The sequence below is a fragment of the Chiloscyllium plagiosum genome, unplaced genomic scaffold (assembly GCF_037043375.1).
Source record: "Chiloscyllium plagiosum isolate Xiang-an unplaced genomic scaffold, Cpla_swu_hap1 HiC_scaffold_46, whole genome shotgun sequence".
Lineage (NCBI taxonomy): Eukaryota > Metazoa > Chordata > Chondrichthyes > Orectolobiformes > Hemiscylliidae > Chiloscyllium > Chiloscyllium plagiosum.
In genome coordinates, this window is record NW_028270184.1 from 8,633,763 (window position 1) to 8,661,263 (window position 27,501).

A 27,501-nucleotide genomic window follows, 5' to 3' on the forward strand; every position below is an offset into this window, starting at 1 on the left:
TCCAACATTGTGGCACTCCCTCAGCACTGACCCTCCGACACTGCGACGCTCTCTCAGTACTGACCCTCTGACAGTGCAGCGCTCCCTCAGTACTGACTCTCCGACAGTGCGGTACCCTCAGTACTGACCCTCCGACAGTGCGGCACTCCCTCAGTACTGACCCTCCGACAGTGCGGCACTCCCTCAGCACTGACCCTCCGACAGTGCGGCGCTCCCTCAGTGCTGACCCTTCGCAAGTGCGGCACTCCCTCAGTACTGACCCTCCGACAGTGCGGCGCTCCTTCAGTAGTGACCCTCGGACAGTGCGGCGCTCCCTCTGTACTGACCCTCCGACAGTGCGGTGCTCCCCCAGTACTGACCCTCCGACATTGCGGCACTCCCTCTGTACTGACACGCTGACAGTGCTGCACTCCCTCAGTACTGACACGCTGACAGTGCTGCACTCCCTCAGTACTGACCCTCCGACAGTGCGGCACTCACTCATCACTGACCCTCCGACAGTGCGGCACTCCCTCAGTACTGACCCTATGACAGTGCAGCAGTTCCTCAGCACTGACCCTCCGACTGTGCAGCGTTCCAACAGTACTGACCCTCCGACAGTGCGGCTCTCCATCAGCACTGACCCTCCGACAGTGCGGCACGCCCTTAGCACTGACCCTCCAACATTGTGGCACTCCCTCATCACTGACCCTCCGACAGTGCAGCATTCCCTCAGCACTGACACTCCGACAGTGCGGCACTCCCTCAGCACTGACCCTCCGACAGTGCGGCACTCCCTCAGCATTGACCCTCCGACAGTGCGGCACTCCCTCAGCACTGACGCTCCGAAAGTGCGGGGCTCCCTCAGCACTGACCCTCTCACATTGCGGCGCTGCCTGAGCACTGACCCTCCGACAGTGTGGTGATCCCTCAGTACTGACCCTCCGACAGTGCGGCACTCCCTCAGTACTGACACGCTGACAGTGCTGCACTCCCTCAGTACTGATCCTCCGACAGTGCGGCGCTCCCTCAGTACTGACCATCCGACAGTGCGGCACTCCCTCAGTACTGACCCTCCGACAGTGCGTCACTCCCTCAGCACTGACCCTCCGACTGTGTGGCGCTCCCTCAGCACTGACCCTCCGACAGTGCGGCGCTCCCTCAGCACTGACCCTCCGACAGTGCGGCGCTCCTTCTGCACTGACCCTCCGACAGTGCGGCGATCACTCAGTACTGACACGCTGACAGTGCTGCACTCCCTCAGTACTGATCCTCCGACAGTGCGGCGCTCCCTCAGTACTGACCATCCGACAGTGCGGCACTCCCTCAGTACTGACCCTCCGACAGTGCGTCACTCCCTCAGCACTGACCCTCCGACTGTGTGGCGCTCCCTCAGTACTGACCCTCCGACAGTGCGGCACTCCCTCAGCACTGACGCTCCAAACGTGCGGCGCTCCCTCAGCACTGACCCTCCGACACTGCGACGCTCCCTCAGTACTGACCCTCTGACAGTGCAGCGCTCCCTCAGTACTGACTCTCCGACAGTGCGGCGTACCCTCAGTACTGACCCTCCGACAGTGCGGCGCTCCCTCAGTACTGACCGTCCGACACTGCGGCACTCCCTCAGTAATGACCCTCCGACAGTGCGGCGCTCCCTCAGTACTGACCCTCCGACAGTGCGGCGCTCCCTCAGTACTGACCGTCCGACAGTGCTGCACTCCCTCAGTACTGACGCGCTCACAGTGCGGCGCTCCATCAGCATTGACCCTCTGACAGTGTGGCGCTGCCTCAGTACTGACCCTCAGACAGTGCGGCACTCCCTCAGTGCTGACCCTCCGACAGTGCGGCACTCCCTCAGTACTGACCCTCCGACAGTGCGGCACTCCCTCAGTACTGACCCTCCGACAGTGCGGCACTCCCTCAGTACTGACACGCTGACAGTGCTGCACTCCCTCAGTACTGACCCTCCGACAGTGCGGCACTCCCTCAGTACTGACACGCTGACAGTGCTGCACTCCCTCAGTACTGACCCTCCGACAGTGCGGCACTCCCTCAGTACTGACACGCTGACAGTGCTGCACTCCCTCAGTACTGACCCTCTGACAGTGCGGCGCTCCCTCAGTCCTGACCCTCCGACAGTGCGGCACTCCCTCAGTACTGACCCTCCGACAGTGCGGCACTCCCTCAGTACTGACACGCTGACAGTGCTGCACTCCCTCAGTACTGACCCTCCGACAGTGCGGCACTCCCTCAGTACTGACCCTCCGACAGTGCGGCACTCCCTCAGTACTGACACTCCGACAGTGCAGCACTCCCTCAGTACTGACCCTCCGACAGTGCTGCACTCCCTCAGTACTGACCCTCCGACAGTGCTGCACTCCCTCAATACTGACCCTCCGACAGTGCGGCACTCCCTCAGTACTGACCCTCTGACAGTGCGGCGCTCCCTCAGCACTGACCCTCCGACTGAGGGCGCTCCCTCAGCACTGACCCTCCGACAGTGCGGCGCTCCCTCAGTAGTGACCCTCCGACAGTGTGGCGCTACCTCAGCACTGACGCTCCAAACGTGCGGCGCTCCCTCAGCACTGACCCTCCGACACTGCGACGCTCTCTCAGTACTGACCCTCTGACAGTGCAGCGCTCCCTCAGTACTGACTCTCCGACAGTGCGGTACCCTCAGTACTGACCCTCCGACAGTGCGGCACTCCCTCAGTACTGACCCTCCGACAGTGCGGCACTCCCTCAGCACTGACCCTCCGACAGTGCGGCGCTCCCTCAGTGCTGACCCTCCGCAAGTGCGGCGCTCCCTCAGCACTGACCCTCCGACAGTGCGGCGCTCCTTCAGTAGTGACCCTCGGACAGTGCGGCGCTCCCTCTGTACTGACCCTCCGACAGTGCGGAGCTCCCTCAGTACTGACCCTCCGACATTGCGGCACTCCCTCAGTACTGACCCTCCGACATTGCGGCACTCCCTCTGTACTGACACGCTGACAGTGCTGCACTCCCTCAGTACTGACACGCTGACAGTGCTGCACTCCCTCAGTACTGACCCTCCGACAGTGCGGCACTCCCTCATCACTGACCCTCCGACAGTGCGGCACTCCCTCAGTACTGACCCTATGACAGTGCAGCAGTTCCTCAGCACTGACCCTCCGACTGTGCAGCGTTCCAACAGTACTGACCCTCCGACAGCGCGGCTCTCCATCAGCACTGACCCTCCGACAGTGCGGCATGCCCTTAGCACTGACCCTCCAACATTGTGGCACTCCCTAAGCACTGACCCTCCGACACTGCGACGCTCTCTCAGTACTGACCCTCTGACAGTGCAGCGCTCCCTCAGTACTGACTCTCCGACAGTGCGGTACCCTCAGTACTGACCCTCCGACAGTGCGGCACTCCCTCAGTACTGACCCTCCGACAGTGCGGCACTCCCTCAGCACTGACCCTCCGACAGTGCGGCGCTCCCTCAGTGCTGACCCTCCGCAAGTGCGGCGCTCCCTCAGCACTGACCCTCCGACAGTGCGGCGCTCCTTCAGTAGTGACCCTCGGACAGTGCGGCGCTCCCTCTGTACTGACCCTCCGACAGTGCGGTGCTCCCTCAGTACTGACCCTCCGACATTGCGGCACTCCCTCTGTACTGACACGCTGACAGTGCTGCACTCCCTCAGTACTGACACGCTGACAGTGCTGCACTCCCTCAGTACTGACCCTCCGACAGTGCGGCACTCCCTCATCACTGACCCTCCGACAGTGCGGCACTCCCTCAGTACTGACCCTATGACAGTGCAGCAGTTCCTCAGCACTGACCCTCCGACTGTGCAGCGTTCCAACAGTACTGACCCTCCGACAGTGCGGCTCTCCATCAGCACTGACCCTCCGACAGTGCAGCACGCCCTTAGCACTGACCCTCCAACATTGTGGCACTCCCTCATCACTGACCCTCCGACAGTGCAGCATTCCCTCAGCACTGACACTCCGACAGTGCGGCACTCCCTCAGCACTGACCCTCCGACAGTGCGGCACTCCCTCAGCATTGACCCTCCGACAGTGCGGCACTCCCTCAGCACTGACGCTCCGAAAGTGCGGGGCTCCCTCAGCACTGACCCTCTCACATTGCGGCGCTGCCTGAGCACTGACCCTCCGACAGTGTGGTGATCCCTCAGTACTGACCCTCCGACAGTGCGGCACTCCCTCAGTACTGACACGCTGACAGTGCTGCACTCCCTCAGTACTGATCCTCCGACAGTGCGGCGCTCCCTCAGTACTGACCATCCGACAGTGCGGCACTCCCTCAGTACTGACCCTCCGACAGTGCGTCACTCCCTCAGTACTGACACGCTGACAGTGCTGCACTCCCTCAGTACAGACCCTCCGACAGTGCGGCACTCCCTCAGTACTGACACGCTGACAGTGCGGCGCTCCCTGAGTACTGACCCTCCGACAGTGCGGCGCTCCCTCAGCACAGACCCTCTGACAGTGCGGCGCTCCCTCAGTACTGACCCTCCGACAGTGCGGCGCTGCCTCAGCACTGACCCTCTGACAGTGCGGCACTGCCTCAGCACTGACCCTCCGACAGTGCGATGCTCCATCAGCACTGACCCTCCGACAGTGCGGCACTCCCTAAGTACTGACCCTCTGACAGTGCGGCACTCCCTCAGTGCTGACCCTCCGACAGTGCGGCGCTCCCTCAGCACTGACCCTCCGACAGTGTGGCACTCCCTCAGTACTGACACTGCGACAGTGCAGCACTCTCTCAGTACTGATCCTCCGACAGTGCGGCGTTCCCTCAGTACTGACCCTCCGACAGTGCGGCACTCCCTCAGTACTGACACTGCGACAGTGCAGCACTCTCTCAGTACTGATCCTCCGACAGTGCGGCGTTCCCTCAGTACTGACCCTCCGACAGTGCGGCGCTCCCTCAGTACTGACCCTCCGACACTACGGCGCTTCCTCCGTACTGACCCTCTGACAGTGCGGCGCTCCCTCAGTACTGACCGTCTGACACTGCGGCACTCCCTCAGTAATGACCCTCCGACAGTGCGGCGCTCCCTCAGTACTGACCCTCCGACAGTGCGGCGCTCCCTCAGTACTGACCGTCCGACACTGCGGCACTCCCTCAGTAATGACCCTCCGACTGTGCGGCGTTCCCTCAGTACTGACCCTCCGACAGTGCGGCACTCCCTCAGTACTGACCCTCCGACAGTGCGGCGCTTCCTCAGTACTGACCCTCCGACAGTGCGGCACTCCCTCAGTACTGACACGCTGACAGTGCGGCGCTCCCTCAGTCCTGACCCTCCGACAGTGCGGCACTCCCTCAGCATTGACCCTCCGACAGTGCGGCACTCCCTCAGCACTGACGCTCCGAAAGTGCGGCACTCCCTAAGTACTGACCCTCTGACAGTGCGGCACTCCCTCAGTGCTGACCCTCCGACAGTGCGGCGCTCCCTCAGCACTGACCCTCCGACAGTGTGGCACTCCCTCAGTACTGACACGCTGACAGTGCTGCACTGCCTCAGTACTGACCCTCCGACAGTGCGGCACTCCCTCAGTACTGACACTGCGACAGTGCAGCACTCTCTCAGTACTGATCCTCCGACAGTGCGGCGTTCCCTCAGTACTGACCCTCCGACAGTGCGGCGCTCCCTCAGTACTGACCCTCCGACACTACGGCGCTTCCTCCGTACTGACCCTCCGACAGTGCGGCGCTCCCTCAGTACTGACCGTCTGACACTGCGGCACTCCCTCAGTAATGACCCTCCGACAGTGCGGCGCTCCCTCAGTACTGACCCTCCGACAGTGCGGCGCTCCCTCAGTACTGACCGTCCGACACTGCGGCACTCCCTCAGTAATGACCCTCCGACTGTGCGGCGTTCCCTCAGTACTGACCCTCCGACAGTGCGGCACTCCCTCAGTACTGACCCTCCGACAGTGCGGCGCTCCCTCAGTACTGACCCTCCGACAGTGCGGCACTCCCTCAGTACTGACACGCTGACAGTGCGGCGCTCCCTCAGTCCTGACCCTCCGACAGTGCGGCGCTCCCTCAGTACTGACCCTCCGACAGTGCGGCGCTCCCTCAGTACTGACCGTCCGACACTGCGGCACTCCCTCAGTAATGACCCTCCGACTGTGCGGCGTTCCCTCAGTACTGACCCTCCGAAAGTGCGGGGCTCCCTCAGCACTGACCCTCTCACATTGCGGCGCTGCCTGAGCACTGACCCTCCGACAGTGTGGTGATCCCTCAGTACTGACCCTCCGACAGTGCGGCACTCCCTCAGTACTGACCCTCTGACAGTGCATCACTGGCTCAGTACTGACACGCTGACAGTGCTGCACTCCCTCAATACTGACCCTCCGACAGTGCGGCACTCCCTCAGTACTGACCCTCTGACAGTGCGGCGCTCCCTCAGCACTGACCCTCCGACTGTGTGGCGCTCCCTCAGCACTGACCCTCCGACAGTGCGGCGCTCCCTCAGTAGTGACCCTCCGACAGTGCGGCGCTCCTTCTGCACTGACCCTCCGACAGTGCGGCACTCCCTCAGCACTGACCCTCCGACAGTGCGGCGCTCCCTCAGCAGTGACCCTCCGACAGTGTGGCGCTACCTCAGCACTGACGCTCCAAACGTGCGGCGCTCCCTCAGCACTGACCCTCCGACACTGCGACGCTCCCTCAGTACTGACCCTCTGACAGTGCAGCGCTCCCTCAGTACTGACTCTCCGACAGTGCGGCGTACCCTCAGTACTGACCCTCCGACAGTGCGGCGCTCCCTCAGTACTGACCGTCCGACACTGCGGAACTCCCTCAGTAATGACCCTCCGACAGTGCGGCGCTCCCTCAGTACTGACCCTCCGACAGTGCGGCGCTCCCTCAGTACTGACCGTCCGACAGTGCTGCACTCCCTCAGTACTGACGCGCTCACAGTGCGGCGCTCCATCAGCATTGACCCTCTGACAGTGTGGCGCTGCCTCAGTACTGACCCTCAGACAGTGCGGCACTCCCTCAGTGCTGACCCTCCGACAGTGCGGCACTCCCTCAGTACTGACTCTCCGACAGTGCGGCACTCCCTCAGTACTGACCCTCCGACAGTGCGGCACTCCCTCAGTACTGACACGCTGACAGTGCTGCACTCCCTCAGTACTGACCCTCCGACAGTGCGGCACTCCCTCAGTACTGACACGCTGACAGTGCTGCACTCCCTCAGTACTGACCCTCCGACAGTGCGGCACTCCCTCAGTACTGACACGCTGACAGTGCTGCACTCCCTCAGTACTGACCCTCTGACAGTGCGGCGCTCCCTCAGTCCTGACCCTCCGACAGTGCGGCACTCCCTCAGTACTGACACGCTGACAGTGCGGCACTCCCTCAGTACTGACACGCTGACAGTGCTGCACTCCCTCAGTACTGACCCTCCGACAGTGCGGCACTCCCTCAGTACTGACCCTCCGACAGTGCGGCACTCCCTCAGTACTGACACTCCGACAGTGCAGCACTCCCTCAGTACTGACCCTCCGACAGTGCTGCACTCCCTCAGTACTGACCCTCCGACAGTGCTGCACTCCCTCAATACTGACCCTCCGACAGTGCGGCACTCCCTCAGTACTGACCCTCTGACAGTGCAGCGCTCCCTCAGCACTGACCCTCCGACTGAGGGCGCTCCCTCAGCACTGACCCTCCGACAGTGCAGCGCTCCCTCAGTAGTGACCCTCCGACAGTGCGGCGCTCCCTCAGCACTGACCCTCCGACAGTGTGGCGCTACCTCAGCACTGACGCTCCAAACGTGCGGCGCTCCCTCAGCACTGACCCTCCGACACTGCGACGCTCTCTCAGTACTGACCCTCTGACAGTGCAGCGCTCCCTCAGTACTGACTCTCCGACAGTGCGGTACCCTCAGTACTGACCCTCCAACAGTGCGGCACTCCCTCAGTACAGACCCTCCGACAGTGCGGCACTCCCTCAGCACTGACCCTCCGACAGTGCGGCGCTCCCTCAGTGCTGACCCTCCGCAAGTGCGGCGCTCCCTCAGCACTGACCCTCCGACAGTGCGGCGCTCCTTCAGTAGTGACCCTCGGACAGTGCGGCGCTCCCTCTGTACTGACCCTCCGACAGTGCGGTGCTCCCTCAGTACTGACCCTCCGACATTGCGGCACTCCCTCTGTACTGACACGCTGACAGTGCTGCACTCCCTCAGTACTGACACGCTGACAGTGCTGCACTCCCTCAGTACTGACCCTCCGACAGTGCGGCGCTCCCTCAGTAGTGACCCTCCGACAGTGCGGCGCTCCCTCAGCACTGACCCTCCGACAGTGTGGCGCTACCTCAGCACTGACGCTCCAAACGTGCGGCGCTCCCTCAGCACTGACCCTCCGACTGTGCAGCGTTCCAACAGTACTGACCCTCCGACAGTGCGGCTCTCCATCAGCACTGACCCTCCGACAGTGCGGCATGCCCTTAGCACTGACCCTCCAACATTGTGGCACTCCCTCATCACTGACCCTCCGACAGTGCGGCACTCCCTCATCACTGACCCTCCGACAGTGCGGCACTCCCTCAGTACTGACCCTATGACAGTGCAGCAGTTCCTCAGCACTGACCCTCCGACTGTGCAGCGTTCCAACAGTACTGACCCTCCGACAGTGCGGCTCTCCATCAGCACTGACCCTCCGACAGTGCGGCACGCCCTTAGCACTGACCCTCCAACATTGTGGCACTCCCTCATCACTGACCCTCCGACAGTGCAGCATTCCCTCAGCACTGACACTCCGACAGTGCGGCACTCCCTCAGCACTGACCCTCCGACAGTGCGGCACTCCCTCAGCATTGACCCTCCGACAGTGCGGCACTCCCTCAGCACTGACGCTCCGAAAGTGCGGGGCTCCCTCAGCACTGACCCTCTCACATTGCGGCGCTGCCTGAGCACTGACCCTCCGACAGTGTGGTGATCCCTCAGTACTGACCCTCCGACAGTGCGGCACTCCCTCAGTACTGACACGCTGACAGTGCTGCACTCCCTCAGTACTGATCCTCCGACAGTGCGGCGCTCCCTCAGTACTGACCATCCGACAGTGCGGCACTCCCTCAGTACTGACCCTCCGACAGTGCGTCACTCCCTCAGTACTGACACGCTGACAGTGCTGCACTCCCTCAGTACAGACCCTCCGACAGTGCGGCACTCCCTCAGTACTGACACGCTGACAGTGCGGCGCTCCCTGAGTACTGACCCTCCGACAGTGCGGCGCTCCCTCAGCACAGACCCTCTGACAGTGCGGCGCTCCCTCAGTACTGACCCTCCGACAGTGCGGCGCTGCCTCAGCACTGACCCTCTGACAGTGCGGCACTGCCTCAGCACTGACCCTCCGACAGTGCGGCACTCCCTCAGTACTGACACGCTGACAGTGCGGCGCTCCCTGAGTACTGACCCTCCGACAGTGCGGCGCTCCCTCAGCACAGACCCTCTGACAGTGCGGCGCTCCCTCAGTACTGACCCTCCGACAGTGCGGCGCTGCCTCAGCACTGACCCTCTGACAGTGCGGCACTGCCTCAGCACTGACCCTCCGACAGTGCGATGCTCCATCAGCACTGACCCTCCGACAGTGCGGCACTCCCTAAGTACTGACCCTCTGACAGTGCGGCACTCCCTCAGTGCTGACCCTCCGACAGTGCGGCGCTCCCTCAGCACTGACCCTCCGACAGTGTGGCACTCCCTCAGTCCTGACACGCTGACAGTGCTGCACTGCCTCAGTACTGACCCTCCGACAGTGCGGCACTCCCTCAGTACTGACACTGCGACAGTGCAGCACTCTCTCAGTACTGATCCTCCGACAGTGCTGCGTTCCCTCAGTACTGACCCTCCGACAGTGCGGCGCTCCCTCAGTACTGACCCTCCGACACTACGGCGCTTCCTCCGTACTGACCCTCCGACAGTGCGGCGCTCCCTCAGTACTGACCGTCTGACACTGCGGCACTCCCTCAGTAATGACCCTCCGACAGTGCGGCGCTCCCTCAGTACTGACCCTCCGACAGTGCGGCGCTCCCTCAGTACTGACCGTCCGACACTGCGGCACTCCCTCAGTAATGACCCTCCGACTGTGCGGCGTTCCCTCAGTACTGACCCTCCGACAGTGCGGCACTCCCTCAGTACTGACCCTCCGACAGTGCGGCGCTCCCTCAGTACTGACCCTCCGACAGTGCGGCACTCCCTCAGTACTGACACGCTGACAGTGCGGCGCTCCCTCAGTCCAGACCCTCCGACAGTGCGGCACTCCCTCAGCATTGACCCTCCGACAGTGCGGCACTCCCTCAGCACTGACGCTCCGAAAGTGCGGGGCTCCCTCAGCACTGACCCTCTCACATTGCGGCGCTGCCTGAGCACTGACCCTCCGACAGTGTGGTGATCCCTCAGTACTGACCCTCCGACAGTGCGGCACTCCCTCAGTACTGACCCTCTGACAGTGCATCACTGGCTCAGTACTGACACGCTGACAGTGCTGCACTCCCTCAATACTGACCCTCCGACAGTGCGGCACTCCCTCAGTACTGACCCTCTGACAGTGCGGCACTCCCTCAGTCCTGACACGCTTTCAGTGCTGCACTGCCTCAGTACTGACCCTCTGACAGTGCTGCACTCCCTCAGTACTGACACGCTGACAGTGCGGCACTCCCTCAGGACTGACCCTCTGACAGTGCCGCACTCCCTCAGTACAGACCCTCCGACAGTGCGGCGCTCCATCAGCATTGACCCTCTGACAGTGCGGCGCTGCCTCAGTACTGACCCTCAGACAGTGCGGCACTCCCTCAGTACTGACCCTCCGACAGTGCGGCACTCCCTCAGTACTGACACGCTGACAGTGCGGCGCTCCATCATTCCTGACCCTCCGACAGTGCGGCACTCCCTCAGTACTGACTCTCCGACAGTGCGACACTCCCTCAGCACTGACCCTCCGACAGTGCGGCACTCCCTAAGTACTGACCCTCTGACAGTGCGGCACTCCCTCAGTGCTGACCCTCCGACAGTGCGGCGCTCCCTCAGCACTGACCCTCCGACAGTGCGGCACTCCCTCAGTACTGACACGCTGACAGTGCGGCGCTCCCTCAGTCCTGACCCTCCGACAGTGCGGCACTCCCTCAGTACTGACCCTCCGACAGTGCGGCACTCCCTCAGCACTGACCCTCCGACAGTGCGGCACTCCCTAAGTACTGACCCTCTGACAGTGCGGCACTCCCTCAGTGCTGACCCTCCGACAGTGCGGCGCTCCCTCAGCACTGACCCTCCGACAGTGCGGCACTCCCTCAGTCCTGACACGCTGACAGTGCTGCACTGCCTCAGTACTGACCCTCCGACAGTGCAGCACTCTCTCAGTCCTGACCCTCCGACAGTGCGGCGCTCCCTCAGTACTGACCCTCCGACACGACGGCGCTTCCTCCATACTGACCCTCCGACAGTGCGGCGCTCCCTCAGTACTGACCCTCCGACAGGGCGGCGCTCCCTCAGTACTGACCGTCTGACACTGCGGCACTCCCTCAGTAATGACCCTCCGACTGTGCGGTGCTCCCTCAGTACTGACCCTCCGACAGTGTGGCGCTCCCTCAGTACAGATCCCTCCGACAGTGCGGCACTCCCTCAGTACTGACACGCTGACAGTGCTGCCCTCCCTCAGTACTGATCCTCCAACAGTGCGGCGCTCCCTCAGTACTGACCATCCGACAGTGCGGCACTCCCTCAGTACTGACCCTCCGACAGTGCGTCACTCCCTCAGTACTGACACGCTGACAGTGCGGCGCTCCCTCAGTACTGACCCTCCGACAGTGCGGCGCTGCCTCAGCACTGACCCTCTGACAGTGCGGCACTGCCTCAGCACTGACCCTCCGACAGTGCGGCACTCCCTCAGTACTGACACGCTGACAGTGCGGCGCTCCCTGAGTACTGACCCTCCGACAGTGCGGCGCTCCCTCAGCACAGACCCTCTGACAGTGCGGCGCTCCCTCAGTACTGACCCTCCGACAGTGCGGCGCTGCCTCAGCACTGACCCTCTGACAGTGCGGCACTGCCTCAGCACTGACCCTCCGACAGTGCGATGCTCCATCAGCACTGACCCTCCGACAGTGCGGCACTCCCTAAGTACTGACCCTCTGACAGTGCGGCACTCCCTCAGTGCTGACCCTCCGACAGTGCGGCGCTCCCTCAGCACTGACCCTCCGACAGTGTGGCACTCCCTCAGTCCTGACACGCTGACAGTGCTGCACTGCCTCAGTACTGACCCTCCGACAGTGCGGCACTCCCTCAGTACTGACACTGCGACAGTGCAGCACTCTCTCAGTACTGATCCTCCGACAGTGCTGCGTTCCCTCAGTACTGACCCTCCGACAGTGCGGCGCTCCCTCAGTACTGACCCTCCGACACTACGGCGCTTCCTCCGTACTGACCCTCCGACAGTGCGGCGCTCCCTCAGTACTGACCGTCTGACACTGCGGCACTCCCTCAGTAATGACCCTCCGACAGTGCGGCGCTCCCTCAGTACTGACCCTCCGACAGTGCGGCGCTCCCTCAGTACTGACCGTCCGACACTGCGGCACTCCCTCAGTAATGACCCTCCGACTGTGCGGCGTTCCCTCAGTACTGACCCTCCGACAGTGCGGCACTCCCTCAGTACTGACCCTCCGACAGTGCGGCGCTCCCTCAGTACTGACCCTCCGACAGTGCGGCACTCCCTCAGTACTGACACGCTGACAGTGCGGCGCTCCCTCAGTCCAGACCCTCCGACAGTGCGGCACTCCCTCAGCATTGACCCTCCGACAGTGCGGCACTCCCTCAGCACTGACGCTCCGAAAGTGCGGGGCTCCCTCAGCACTGACCCTCTCACATTGCGGCGCTGCCTGAGCACTGACCCTCCGACAGTGTGGTGATCCCTCAGTACTGACCCTCCGACAGTGCGGCACTCCCTCAGTACTGACCCTCTGACAGTGCATCACTGGCTCAGTACTGACACGCTGACAGTGCTGCACTCCCTCAATACTGACCCTCCGACAGTGCGGCACTCCCTCAGTACTGACCCTCTGACAGTGCGGCACTCCCTCAGTCCTGACACGCTTTCAGTGCTGCACTGCCTCAGTACTGACCCTCTGACAGTGCTGCACTCCCTCAGTACTGACACGCTGACAGTGCGGCACTCCCTCAGGACTGACCCTCTGACAGTGCCGCACTCCCTCAGTACAGACCCTCCGACAGTGCGGCGCTCCATCAGCATTGACCCTCTGACAGTGCGGCGCTGCCTCAGTACTGACCCTCAGACAGTGCGGCACTCCCTCAGTACTGACCCTCCGACAGTGCGGCACTCCCTCAGTACTGACACGCTGACAGTGCGGCGCTCCATCATTCCTGACCCTCCGACAGTGCGGCACTCCCTCAGTACTGACTCTCCGACAGTGCGACACTCCCTCAGCACTGACCCTCCGACAGTGCGGCACTCCCTAAGTACTGACCCTCTGACAGTGCGGCACTCCCTCAGTGCTGACCCTCCGACAGTGCGGCGCTCCCTCAGCACTGACCCTCCGACAGTGCGGCACTCCCTCAGTACTGACACGCTGACAGTGCGGCGCTCCCTCAGTCCTGACCCTCCGACAGTGCGGCACTCCCTCAGTACTGACCCTCCGACAGTGCGGCACTCCCTCAGCACTGACCCTCCGACAGTGCGGCACTCCCTAAGTACTGACCCTCTGACAGTGCGGCACTCCCTCAGTGCTGACCCTCCGACAGTGCGGCGCTCCCTCAGCACTGACCCTCCGACAGTGCGGCACTCCCTCAGTCCTGACACGCTGACAGTGCTGCACTGCCTCAGTACTGACCCTCCGACAGTGCAGCACTCTCTCAGTCCTGACCCTCCGACAGTGCGGCGCTCCCTCAGTACTGACCCTCCGACACGACGGCGCTTCCTCCATACTGACCCTCCGACAGTGCGGCGCTCCCTCAGTACTGACCCTCCGACAGGGCGGCGCTCCCTCAGTACTGACCGTCTGACACTGCGGCACTCCCTCAGTAATGACCCTCCGACTGTGCGGTGCTCCCTCAGTACTGACCCTCCGACAGTGTGGCGCTCCCTCAGTACAGATCCCTCCGACAGTGCGGCACTCCCTCAGTACTGACACGCTGACAGTGCTGCCCTCCCTCAGTACTGATCCTCCAACAGTGCGGCGCTCCCTCAGTACTGACCATCCGACAGTGCGGCACTCCCTCAGTACTGACCCTCCGACAGTGCGTCACTCCCTCAGTACTGACACGCTGACAGTGCTGCACTCCCTCAGTACAGACCCTCCGACAGTGCGGCACTCCCTCAGTACTGACACGCTGACAGTGCGGCGCTCCCTGAGTACTGACCCTCCGACAGTGCGGCGCTCCCTCAGCACAGACCCTCTGACAGTGCGGCGCTCCCTCAGTACTGACCCTCCGACAGTGCGGCGCTGCCTCAGCACTGACCCTCTGACAGTGCGGCACTGCCTCAGCACTGACCCTCCGACAGTGCGATGCTCCATCAGCACTGACCCACCGACAGTGCGGCACTCCCTAAGTACTGACCCTCTGACAGTGCGGCACTCCCTCAGTGCTGACCCTCCGACAGTGCGGCGCTCCCTCAGCACTGACCCTCCGACAGTGTGGCACTCCCTCAGTACTGACACGCTGACAGTGCTGCACTGCCTCAGTACTGACCCTCCGACAGTGCGGCACTCCCTCAGTACTGACACTGCGACAGTGCAGCACTCTCTCAGTACTGATGCTCCGACAGTGCGGCGTTCCCTCAGTACTGACCCTCCGACAGTGCGGCGCTCCCTCAGTACTGACCCTCCGACACTACGGCGCTTCCTCCGTACTGACCCTCTGACAGTGCGGCGCTCCCTCAGTACTGACCGTCTGACACTGCGGCACTCCCTCAGTAATGACCATCCGACAGTGCGGCGCTCCCTCAGTACTGACCCTCCGACAGTGCGGCGCTCCCTCAGTACTGACCGTCCGACACTGCGGCACTCCCTCAGTAATGACCCTCCGACTGTGCGGCGTTCCCTCAGTACTGACCCTCCGACAGTGCGGCACTCCCTCAGTACTGACCCTCCGACAGTGCGGCGCTCCCTCAGTACTGACCGTCCGACACTGCGGCACTCCCTCAGTAATGACCCTCCGACAGTGCGGCGCTCCCTCAGTACTGACCCTCCGACAGTGCGGCGCTCCCTCAGTACTGACCGTCCGACAGTGCTGCCCTCCCTCAGTACTGACGCGCTCACAGTGCGGCGCTCCATCAGCATTGACCCTCTGACAGTGTGGCGCTGCCTCAGTACTGACCCTCAGACAGTGCGGCTCTCCCTCAGTGCTGACCCTCCGACAGTGCGGCACTCCCTCAGTACTGACACGCTGACAGTGCGGCGCTCCCTCAGTCCTGACCCTCCGACAGTGCGGCACTCCCTCAGTACTGACCCTCCGACAGTGCGGCACTCCCTCAGTACTGACACGCTGACAGTGCTGCACTCCCTCAGTACTGACCCTCCGACAGTGCGGCGTACCCTCAGTACTGACCCTCCGACAGTGCGGCGCTCCCTCAGTACTGACCGTCCGACACTGCGGAACTCCCTCAGTAATGACCCTCCGACAGTGCGGCGCTCCCTCAGTACTGACCCTCCGACAGTGCGGCGCTCCCTCAGTACTGACCGTCCGACAGTGCTGCACTCCCTCAGTACTGACGCGCTCACAGTGCGGCGCTCCATCAGCATTGACCCTCTGACAGTGTGGCGCTGCCTCAGTACTGACCCTCAGACAGTGCGGCGCTCCCTCAGTACTGACCCTCCGACAGTGCGGCGCTGCCTCAGCACTGACCCTCTGACAGTGCGGCACTGCCTCAGCACTGACCCTCCGACAGTGCGATGCTCCATCAGCACTGACCCTCCGACAGTGCGGCACTCCCTAAGTACTGACCCTCTGACAGTGCGGCACTCCCTCAGTGCTGACCCTCCGACAGTGCGGCGCTCCCTCAGCACTGACCCTCCGACAGTGTGGCACTCCCTCAGTCCTGACACGCTGACAGTGCTGCACTGCCTCAGTACTGACCCTCCGACAGTGCGGCACTCCCTCAGTACTGACACTGCGACAGTGCAGCACTCTCTCAGTACTGATCCTCCGACAGTGCTGCGTTCCCTCAGTACTGACCCTCCGACAGTGCGGCGCTCCCTCAGTACTGACCCTCCGACACTACGGCGCTTCCTCCGTACTGACCCTCCGACAGTGCGGCGCTCCCTCAGTACTGACCGTCTGACACTGCGGCACTCCCTCAGTAATGACCCTCCGACAGTGCGGCGCTCCCTCAGTACTGACCCTCCGACAGTGCGGCGCTCCCTCAGTACTGACCGTCCGACACTGCGGCACTCCCTCAGTAATGACCCTCCGACTGTGCGGCGTTCCCTCAGTACTGACCCTCCGACAGTGCGGCACTCCCTCAGTACTGACCCTCCGACAGTGCGGCGCTCCCTCAGTACTGACCCTCCGACAGTGCGGCACTCCCTCAGTACTGACACGCTGACAGTGCGGCGCTCCCTCAGTCCAGACCCTCCGACAGTGCGGCACTCCCTCAGCATTGACCCTCCGACAGTGCGGCACTCCCTCAGCACTGACGCTCCGAAAGTGCGGGGCTCCCTCAGCACTGACCCTCTCACATTGCGGCGCTGCCTGAGCACTGACCCTCCGACAGTGTGGTGATCCCTCAGTACTGACCCTCCGACAGTGCGGCACTCCCTCAGTACTGACCCTCTGACAGTGCATCACTGGCTCAGTACTGACACGCTGACAGTGCTGCACTCCCTCAATACTGACCCTCCGACAGTGCGGCACTCCCTCAGTACTGACCCTCTGACAGTGCGGCACTCCCTCAGTCCTGACACGCTTTCAGTGCTGCACTGCCTCAGTACTGACCCTCTGACAGTGCTGCACTCCCTCAGTACTGACACGCTGACAGTGCGGCACTCCCTCAGGACTGACCCTCTGACAGTGCCGCACTCCCTCAGTACAGACCCTCCGACAGTGCGGCGCTCCATCAGCATTGACCCTCTGACAGTGCGGCGCTGCCTCAGTACTGACCCTCAGACAGTGCGGCACTCCCTCAGTACTGACCCTCCGACAGTGCGGCACTCCCTCAGTACTGACACGCTGACAGTGCGGCGCTCCATCTTTCCTGACCCTCCGACAGTGCGGCACTCCCTCAGTACTGACTCTCCGACAGTGCGACACTCCCTCAGCACTGACCCTCCGACAGTGCGGCACTCCCTAAGTACTGACCCTCTGACAGTGCGGCACTCCCTCAGTGCTGACCCTCCGACAGTGCGGCGCTCCCTCAGCACTGACCCTCCGACAGTGCGGCACTCCCTCAGTACTGACACGCTGACAGTGCGGCGCTCCCTCAGTCCTGACCCTCCGACAGTGCGGCACTCCCTCAGTACTGACCCTCCGACAGTGCGGCACTCCCTCAGCACTGACCCTCCGACAGTGCGGCACTCCCTAAGTACTGACCCTCTGACAGTGCGGCACTCCCTCAGTGCTGACCCTCCGACAGTGCGGCGCTCCCTCAGCACTGACCCTCCGACAGTGCGGCACTCCCTCAGTCCTGACACGCTGACAGTGCTGCACTGCCTCAGTACTGACCCTCCGACAGTGCAGCACTCTCTCAGTCCTGACCCTCCGACAGTGCGGCGCTCCCTCAGTACTGACCCTCCGACACGACGGCGCTTCCTCCATACTGACCCTCCGACAGTGCGGCGCTCCCTCAGTACTGACCCTCCGACAGGGCGGCGCTCCCTCAGTACTGACCGTCTGACACTGCGGCACTCCCTCAGTAATGACCCTCCGACTGTGCGGTGCTCCCTCAGTACTGACCCTCCGACAGTGTGGCGCTCCCTCAGTACAGATCCCTCCGACAGTGCGGCACTCCCTCAGTACTGACACGCTGACAGTGCTGCCCTCCCTCAGTACTGATCCTCCAACAGTGCGGCGCTCCCTCAGTACTGACCATCCGACAGTGCGGCACTCCCTCAGTACTGACCCTCCGACAGTGCGTCACTCCCTCAGTACTGACACGCTGACAGTGCTGCACTCCCTCAGTACAGACCCTCCGACAGTGCGGCACTCCCTCAGTACTGACACGCTGACAGTGCGGCGCTCCCTGAGTACTGACCCTCCGACAGTGCGGCGCTCCCTCAGCACAGACCCTCTGACAGTGCGGCGCTCCCTCAGTACTGACCCTCCGACAGTGCGGCGCTGCCTCAGCACTGACCCTCTGACAGTGCGGCACTGCCTCAGCACTGACCCTCCGACAGTGCGATGCTCCATCAGCACTGACCCACCGACAGTGCGGCACTCCCTAAGTACTGACCCTCTGACAGTGCGGCACTCCCTCAGTGCTGACCCTCCGACAGTGCGGCGCTCCCTCAGCACTGACCCTCCGACAGTGTGGCACTCCCTCAGTACTGACACGCTGACAGTGCTGCACTGCCTCAGTACTGACCCTCCGACAGTGCGGCACTCCCTCAGTACTGACACTGCGACAGTGCAGCACTCTCTCAGTACTGATCCTCCGACAGTGCGGCGTTCCCTCAGTACTGACCCTCCGACAGTGCGGCGCTCCCTCAGTACTGACCCTCCGACACTACGGCGCTTCCTCCGTACTGACCCTCTGACAGTGCGGCGCTCCCTCAGTACTGACCGTCTGACACTGCGGCACTCCCTCAGTAATGACCCTCCGACAGTGCGGCGCTCCCTCAGTACTGACCCTCCGACAGTGCGGCGCTCCCTCAGTACTGACCGTCCGACACTGCGGCACTCCCTCAGTAATGACCCTCCGACTGTGCGGCGTTCCCTCAGTACTGACCCTCCGACAGTGCGGCACTCCCTCAGTACTGACCCTCCGACAGTGCGGCGCTCCCTCAGTACTGACCGTCCGACACTGCGGCACTCCCTCAGTAATGACCCTCCGACAGTGCGGCGCTCCCTCAGTACTGACCCTCCGACAGTGCGGCGCTCCCTCAGTACTGACCGTCCGACAGTGCTGCCCTCCCTCAGTACTGACGCGCTCACAGTGCGGCGCTCCATCAGCATTGACCCTCTGACAGTGTGGCGCTGCCTCAGTACTGACCCTCAGACAGTGCGGCTCTCCCTCAGTGCTGACCCTCCGACAGTGCGGCACTCCCTCAGTACTGACACGCTGACAGTGCGGCGCTCCCTCAGTCCTGACCCTCCGACAGTGCGGCACTCCCTCAGTACTGACCCTCCGACAGTGCGGCACTCCCTCAGTACTGACACGCTGACAGTGCTGCACTCCCTCAGTACTGACCCTCCGACAGTGCGGCGTACCCTCAGTACTGACCCTCCGACAGTGCGGCGCTCCCTCAGTACTGACCGTCCGACACTGCGGAACTCCCTCAGTAATGACCCTCCGACAGTGCGGCGCTCCCTCAGTACTGACCCTCCGACAGTGCGGCGCTCCCTCAGTACTGACCGTCCGACAGTGCTGCACTCCCTCAGTACTGACGCGCTCACAGTGCGGCGCTCCATCAGCATTGACCCTCTGACAGTGTGGCGCTGCCTCAGTACTGACCCTCAGACAGTGCGGCACTCCCTCAGTGCTGACCCTCCGACAGTGCGGCACTCCCTCAGTACTGACCCTCCGACAGTGCGGCACTCCCTCAGTACTGACCCTCCGACAGTGCGGCACTCCCTCAGTACTGACACGCTGACAGTGCTGCACTCCCTCAGTACTGACCCTCCGACAGTGCGGCACTCCCTCAGTACTGACACGCTGACAGTGCTGCACTCCCTCAGTACTGACCCTCTGACAGTGCGGCGCTCCCGCAGTCCTGACCCTCCGACACTGCGACACTCCCTCAGTACTGACCCTCTGACAGTGCAGCGCTCCCTCAGTACTGACTCTCCGACAGTGCGGCGTACCCTCAGTACTGACCCTCCGACAGTGCGGCACTCCCTCAGTACTGACCCTCCGACAGTGCGGCACTCCCTCAGCACTGACCCTCCGACAGTGCGGCACTCCCTCAGCACTGACCCTCCGACAGTGCGGCACTCCCTCAGTAGTGATCCTCCGACAGTGCGGCACTCCCTCAGTACTGACACTCCGACAGTGCGGCACTCCCTCAGCACTGACCCTCCGACAGTGCGGCACTCCCTCAGTACTGACACGCTGACAGTGCTGCACTCCCTCAGTACTGACCCTCCGACAGTGCGGCACTCCCTCAGTACTGACCCTCCGACAGTGCGGCACACCCTCAGTACTGACACTCCGACAGTGCAGCACTCCCTCAGTACTGACCCTCCGACAGTGCTGCACTCCCTCAGTACTGACCCTCCGACAGTGCGACACTCCCTCAATACTGACCCTCCGACAGTGCGGCACTCCCTCAGTACTGACCCTCTGACAGTGCGGCGCTCCCTCAGCAGTGACCCTCCGACTGAGGGCGCTCCCTCAGCACTGACCCTCCGACAGTGCGGCGCTCCCTCAGTAGTGACCCTCCGACAGTGCGGCGCTCCCTCAGCACTGACCCTCCGACAGTGTGGCGCTACCTCAGCACTGACGCTCCAAACGTGCGGCGCTCCCTCAGCACTGACCCTCCGACACTGCGACGCTCTCTCAGTACTGACCCTCTGACAGTGCAGCGCTCCCTCAGTACTGACTCTCCGACAGTGCGGTACCCTCAGTACTGACCCTCCAACAGTGCGGCACTCCCTCAGTACTGACCCTCCGACAGTGCGGCACTCCCTCAGCACTGACCCTCCGACAGTGCGGCGCTCCCTCAGTGCTGACCCTCCGCAAGTGCGGCGCTCCCTCAGCACTGACCCTCCGACAGTGCGGCGCTCCTTCAGTAGTGACCCTCGGACAGTGCGGCGCTCCCTCTGTACTGACCCTCCGACAGTGCGGTGCTCCCTCAGTACTGACCCTCCGACATTGCGGCACTCCCTCTGTACTGACACGCTGACAGTGCTGCACTCCCTCAGTACTGACACGCTGACAGTGCTGCACTCCCTCAGTACTGACCCTCCGACAGTGCGGCACTCCCTCATCACTGACCCTCCGACAGTGCGGCACTCCCTCAGTACTGACCCTATGACAGTGCAGCAGTTCCTCAGCACTGACCCTCCGACTGTGCAGCGTTCCAACAGTACTGACCCTCCGACAGTGCGGCTCTCCATCAGCACTGACCCTCCGACAGTGCGGCATGCCCTTAGCACTGACCCTCCAACATTGTGGCACTCCCTCATCACTGACCCTCCGACAGTGCAGCATTCCCTCAGCACTGACACTCCGACAGTGCGGCACTCCCTCAGCACTGACCCTCCGATAGTGCGGCACTCCCTCAGCATTGACCCTCCGACAGTGCGGCACTCCCTCAGCACTGACGCTCCGAAAGTGCGGGGCTCCCTCAGCACTGACCCTCTCACATTGCGGCGCTGCCTGAGCACTGACCCTCCGACAGTGTGGTGATCCCTCAGTACTGACCCTCCGAAAGTGCGGCACTCCCTCAGTACTGACACGCTGACAGTGCTACACTCCCTCAGTACTGATCCTCCGACAGTGCGGCGCTCCCTCACTACTGACCATCCGACAGTGCGGCACTCCCTCAGTACTGACCCTCCGACAGTGCGTCACTCCCTCAGTACTGACACGCTGACAGTGCTGCACTCCCTCAGTACAGACCCTCCGACAGTGCGGCACTCCCTCAGTACTGACACGCTGACAGTGCGGCGCTCCCTGAGTACTGACCCTCCGACAGTGCGGCGCTCCCTCAGCACAGACCCTCTGACAGTGCGGCGCTCCCTCAGTACTGACCCTCCGACAGTGCGGCGCTGCCTCAGCACTGACCCTCTGACAGTGCGGCACTGCCTCAGCACTGACCCTCCGACAGTGCGATGCTCCATCAGCACTTACCCTCCGACAGTGCGGCACTCCCTAAGTACTGACACTCTGACAGTGCGGCACTCCCTCAGTGCTGACCCTCCGACAGTGCGGCACTCCCTAAGTACTGACACTCTGACAGTGCGGCACTCCCTCAGTGCTGACCCTCCGACAGTGCGGCGCTCCCTCAGCACTGACCCTCCGACAGTGTGGCACTCCCTCAGTACTGACACGCTGACAGTGCTGCACTGCCTCAGTACTGACCCTCCGACAGTGCGGCACTCCCTCAGTACTGACACTGCGACAGTGCAGCACTCTCTCAGTACTGATCCTCCGACAGTGCGGCGTTCCCTCAGTACTGACCCTCCGACAGTGCGGCGCTCCCTCAGTACTGACCCTCCGACACTACGGCGCTTCCTCCGTACTGACCCTCCGACAGTGCGGCGCTCCCTCAGTACTGACCGTCTGACACTGCGGCACTCCCTCAGTAATGACCCTCCGACAGTGCGGCGCTCCCTCAGTAATGACCCTCCGACAGTGCGGCACTCCCTCAGTAATGACCCTCCGACTGTGCGGCGTTCCCTCAGTACTGACCCTCCGACAGTGCGGCACTCCCTCAGTACTGACCGTCCGACAGTGCGGCGCTCCCTCAGTACTGACCCTCCGACAGTGCGGCACTCCCTCAGTACTGACACGCTGACAGTGCGGCGCTCCCTCAGTCCTGACCCTCCGACAGTGTGGCACTCCCTCAGCATTGACCCTCCGACAGTGCGGCACTCCCTCAGCACTGACGCTCCGAAAGTGCGGGGCTCCCTCAGCACTGACCCTCTCACATTGCGGCGCTGCCTGAGCACTGACCCTCCGACAGTGTGGTGATCCCTCAGTACTGACCCTCCGACAGTGCAGCACTCCCTCAGTACTGACCCTCTGACAGTGCGTCACTAGCTCAGTACTGACACGCTGACAGTGCTGCACTCCCTCAGTACTGACCCTCCGACAGTGCGGCACTCCCTCAGTACTGACCCTCTGACAGTGCGGCGCTCCCTCAGCACTGACCCTCCGACTGTGTGGCGCTCCCTCAGCACTGACCCTCCGACAGTGCGGCGCTCCCTCAGTAGTGACCCTCCGACAGTGCGGCGCTCCTTCTGCACTGACCCTCCGACAGTGCGGCACTCCCTCAGCAGTGACCCTCCGACCGTGCGGAGCTCCCTCAGTACTGACCCTCCGACATTGCGGCACTCCCTCAATACTGACACGCTGACAGTGCTGCACTCCCTCAGTACTGACCCTCTGACAGTGCGGCACTCCCTCATCACTGACCCTCCGACAGTGCGGCACTCCCTCAGTACTGACCCTATGACAGTGCAGCACTTCCTCAGCACTGACCCTCCGACTGTGCAGCGTTCCAACAGTACTGACCCTCCGACAGTGCGGCTCTCCATCAGCACTGACCCTCCGACAGTGCGGCACGCCCTTAGCACTGACCCTCCGACAGTGCGGCACTCCCTCAGCACTGACCCTCCGACATTGCGGCACTCCCTCAGTCCTGACACGCTGACAGTGCTGCACTCCCTCAGTACTGACCCTCCGACAGTGCGGCACTCCCTCATCACTGACCCTCCGACAGTGCGGCACTCCCTCAGTACTGACCCTATGACAGTGCAGCACTTCCTCAGCACTGACCCTCCGACTGTGCAGCGTTCCATCAGTACTGACCCTCCGACAGTGCGGCTGTCCATCAGCACTGACCCTCCGACTGTGCGGCGCTCCCTCAGCACTGACCCTCCGACAGTGCGGCGCTCCCTCAGTAGTGACCCTCCGACAGTGCGGCGCTGCTTCTGCACTGACCCTCCGACAGTGCGGCACTCCCTCAGCACTGACCCTCCGACATTGCGGCACTCCCTCAGTACTGACACGCTGACAGTGCGGCGCTCCCTCAGCAGTGACCCTCCGACAGTGCGGCACTCCCTCAGCACTGACCGTTCGACAGTGCGGCACTCCCTCAGCACTGACCCTCCGACAGTGCGGCACTCCCTCAGTACTGACCCTCCGACAGTGCGGCACTCCCTCAGTACTGACCCTCCGACAGTGCGGCACTCCCTCAGCACTGACCCTCCGACAGTGCGGCACTCCCTCAGCACTGACCCTCCGACAGTGCGGCACTCCCTCAGTACTGACCCTCCGACAGTGCGGCACTCCCTCAGTACTGACCCTCCGACAGTGGGGCACTCCCTCAGTACTGACCCTCCGACAGTGCGGCACTCCCTCAGTACTGACCCTCCGACAGTGCGGCACTCCCTCAGCACTGACCCTCCGACAGTGCGGCGTACCCTCAGTACTGACCCTCCGACAGTGCGGCACTCCCTCAGTACTGACTCTCCGACAGTGCGGCGCTCCCTCAGCACTGACCCTCCGACAGTGCGGCGCTCCCTCTGCACTGACCCTCCGACCGTGCGGAGCTCCCTCAGTACTGAACCTCCGACATTGTGGCACTCCCTCAATACTGACACGCTGACAGTGCTGCACTCCCTCAGTACTGACCCTCTGACAGTGCGGCACTCCCTCATCACTGACCCTCCGACAGTGCGGCACTCCCTCAGTACTGACCCTATGACAGTGCAGCACTTCCTCAGCACTGACCCTCCGACTGTGCAGCGTTCCAACAGTACTGACCCTCCGACAGTGCGGCTCTCCATCAGCACTGACCCTCCGACAGTGCGGCACGCCCTTAGCACTGACCCTCCAACAGTGCGGCACTCCCTCAGTACTGACCCTCCGACAGTGCAGCATTCCCTCAGCACTGACACTCCGACAGTGCGGCACTCCCTCAGCACTGACCCTCCGACAGTGCGGCACTCCCTCAGTTCTGACCCTCCGACAGTGCGGCGCAACCTCAGTACTGACCCTCCGACAGTGCGGCACTCCCTCAGTACTGACCCTCCGACAGTGCGGCACTCCCTCAGTACTGACCCTCCGACAGTGCGGCACTCACTCAGTACTGACCCTCCGACAGTGCGGCACTCCCTCAGTACTGACCCTCCGACAGTGCGGCACTCCCTCTGTGCTGACACGCTGACAGTGGTGCACTCACTCAGTACTGACCTTCCGACAGTGCGGCACTCCCTCAGTACTGACCCTCCGACAGTGCGGCGCTCCCTCAGTACTGACCCTCCGACAGTGCGGCACTCACTCAGTACTGACCCTCCGACAGTGCGGCACTCCCTCAGTACTGACCCTCCGACAGTGCGGCACTCCCTCTGTGCTGACACGCTGACAGTGGTGCACTCACTCAGTACTGACCTTCCGACAGTGCGGCACTCCCTCAGTACTGACCCTCCGACAGTGCGGCACTCCCTCAGTACTGACCCTCCGACAGTGCGGCACTCCCTCAGCACTGACCCTCCAACAGTGCGGCGCTCCCTCAGTACTGACCCTCCGACAGTGCGGCACTCCCTCAGTGCTGACCCTCCGACAGTGTGGCACTCCCTCAGCACTGACCCTCCGACAGTGCGGCGCTCCCTCAGTACTGACTCTCCGACAGTGCGGCACTCCCTCAGGACTGACACGCTGACAGTGCGGCACTCCCTCAGTACTGTCCCTCCGACAGTGCGGCACTCCATCGGTACTGACCCTCCGACAGTGCGGCACTCCCTCAGTACTGACCCTCCGACAGTGCGGCAATCCCTCAGTACTGACCCTCCGACAGTGTGGCACTCACTCAGTACTGAGCCTCTGACAGTGCGGCACTCCCTCAGTACTGACCCTCCGACAGTGCAGCACTCCCTCAGTACTGATCCACTGACAGTGCGGCACTCCTTCAGTACTCACCCTCCGACAGTGCGGCACTCCCTCAGGACTGACCCTCTGACAGTGCGGCGCTTCCTCAGCACTGACCCTCCGACTGTGCGGCGCTCCCTCAGCACTGAACCTCCGACAGTGCGGCGCTCCCTCAGTACTGACCCTCCGACAGTGCGGCGCTCCCTCAGTAGTGACCCTCCGACAGTGCGGCGCTCCTTCTGCACTGACCCTCCGACAGTGCGGCACTCCCTCAGCACTGAACCTCCGACAGTGCGGCGCTCCCTCAGCACTGACCCTCCGACAGTGTGGCGCTACCTCAGCACTGACGCTCCAAACGTGCGGCGCTCCCTCAGCACTGACCCTCCGACACTGCGACGCTCCCTCAGTACTGACCCTCCGACAGTGCAGCACTCCGTCAGCAATGACCAGCCGGCAGTGTGGTACTCCCTCAGTTCTGACCATCCGACAGTGCGGCACTCCCTCAGCCCTGACCCTCCGACAATGTGGGGCTCCCTTAGCACTGACCCTCCGACAGTGCAGCACTCCCTCAGTACTGGCCCTCTGACAGTGCGGCGCTCCCTGAGCACTGACCCTCTGACAGTGCGGCGCTGCCTGAGCACTGACCCTCTGACAGTGCGGCACTCCCTCAGTTCTGACCCACTGACAGTGCGGCACTCCCTCAGCACTGACCCTCCGACAGTGCGGCACTCCCTCAGCACTGACCCTCCGACAGTGCCGCGCTCCCACAAAACTGACCCTCCGACAGTGCGGCACTCCCTCATTACTGACCCTCTGACAGTGCGGCACTCACTCAGCACTGACCTTCCGACTGTGCGGCGTTCCATCTGTACTGACCCTCCGACAGTGCGGCACTCCCTCAGTACTGACCCTCCAACACTGCGGCGCTCCCTCAGTACTGACCCTCCGACAGTGCGGCACTCCCTCAGCACTGACCCTCCGACAGTGCGGCACTCCCTCAGTACTGACCCTCTGACAGTGTCGCGATCCCTCAGTACTGACCCTCTGATAGTGCGGCGCTCCCTCAGTACTGACCCTCCGAAAGTGCAGCACTCCCTCAGTCCTGACCATCTGACAATGCAGCACTCCCTCAGCACTGAACTACCGACAGTGTGGCACTCCCTCAGTACTGACCCTACGACAGTGCAGCACTCCCTCAGTACTGACCCTCTAACTTTGCGGCGCTGCCTGAGCACTGACCCTCCGACAGTGTGGTGATCCCTCAGCACTGACCCTCTGACAGTGCAGCACTCCCACGGAGGTTCAGTACTGACAGTGTGGCGCTCCCTCAGTACTGACCCTCCAACAGTGCGGCGCTCCCTGAGCACTGACCCTCTGACCCTGCGGCGCTCCCTCAGTACTGACCCTCCGACAGTGCGGCGCTCCCTCAGTACTGACTCTCTGACAGTGCGGCGATCCCTCAGTACTGACCCTCTGACAGTGCGGCGCTCCCTCAGTACTGACCCTCCGAAAGTGCAGCACTCCCTCAGCACTGACCCTCCGACAGTGCGGCGCTCCCTCAGTACTGACTCTCTGACAGTGCGGCGCTCCCTCAGTACTGACCCTCCGAAAGTGCAGCACTCCCTCAGCACTGACCCTCTGACCCTGCGGCGCTCCCTCAGTACTGACCCTCCGACAGTGCGGCGCTCCCTCAGTACTGACTCTCTGACAGTGCGGCGATCCCTCAGTACTGACCCTCTGACAGTGCGGCGCTCCCTCAGTACTGACCCTCCGAAAGTGCAGCACTCCCTCAGTCCTGACCATCTGACAATGCAGCACTCCCTC

At 62.8% G+C, this 27,501-nt stretch overlaps 1 protein-coding gene and 1 pseudogene across 1 annotated transcript in view; both read left to right on the top strand.

Annotated features, from left to right (window-relative positions):
- Window positions 1–27,501, top strand: part of LOC122543998 (neurexin-1-like) — a 1,169,973-nt gene that overhangs the window by 1,073,165 nt on the left and 69,307 nt on the right. The gene's annotated exons all lie outside the window — the stretch shown is intronic.
- Window positions 1–27,501, top strand: part of LOC148136203 (uncharacterized) — a 51,425-nt pseudogene that overhangs the window by 23,487 nt on the left and 437 nt on the right.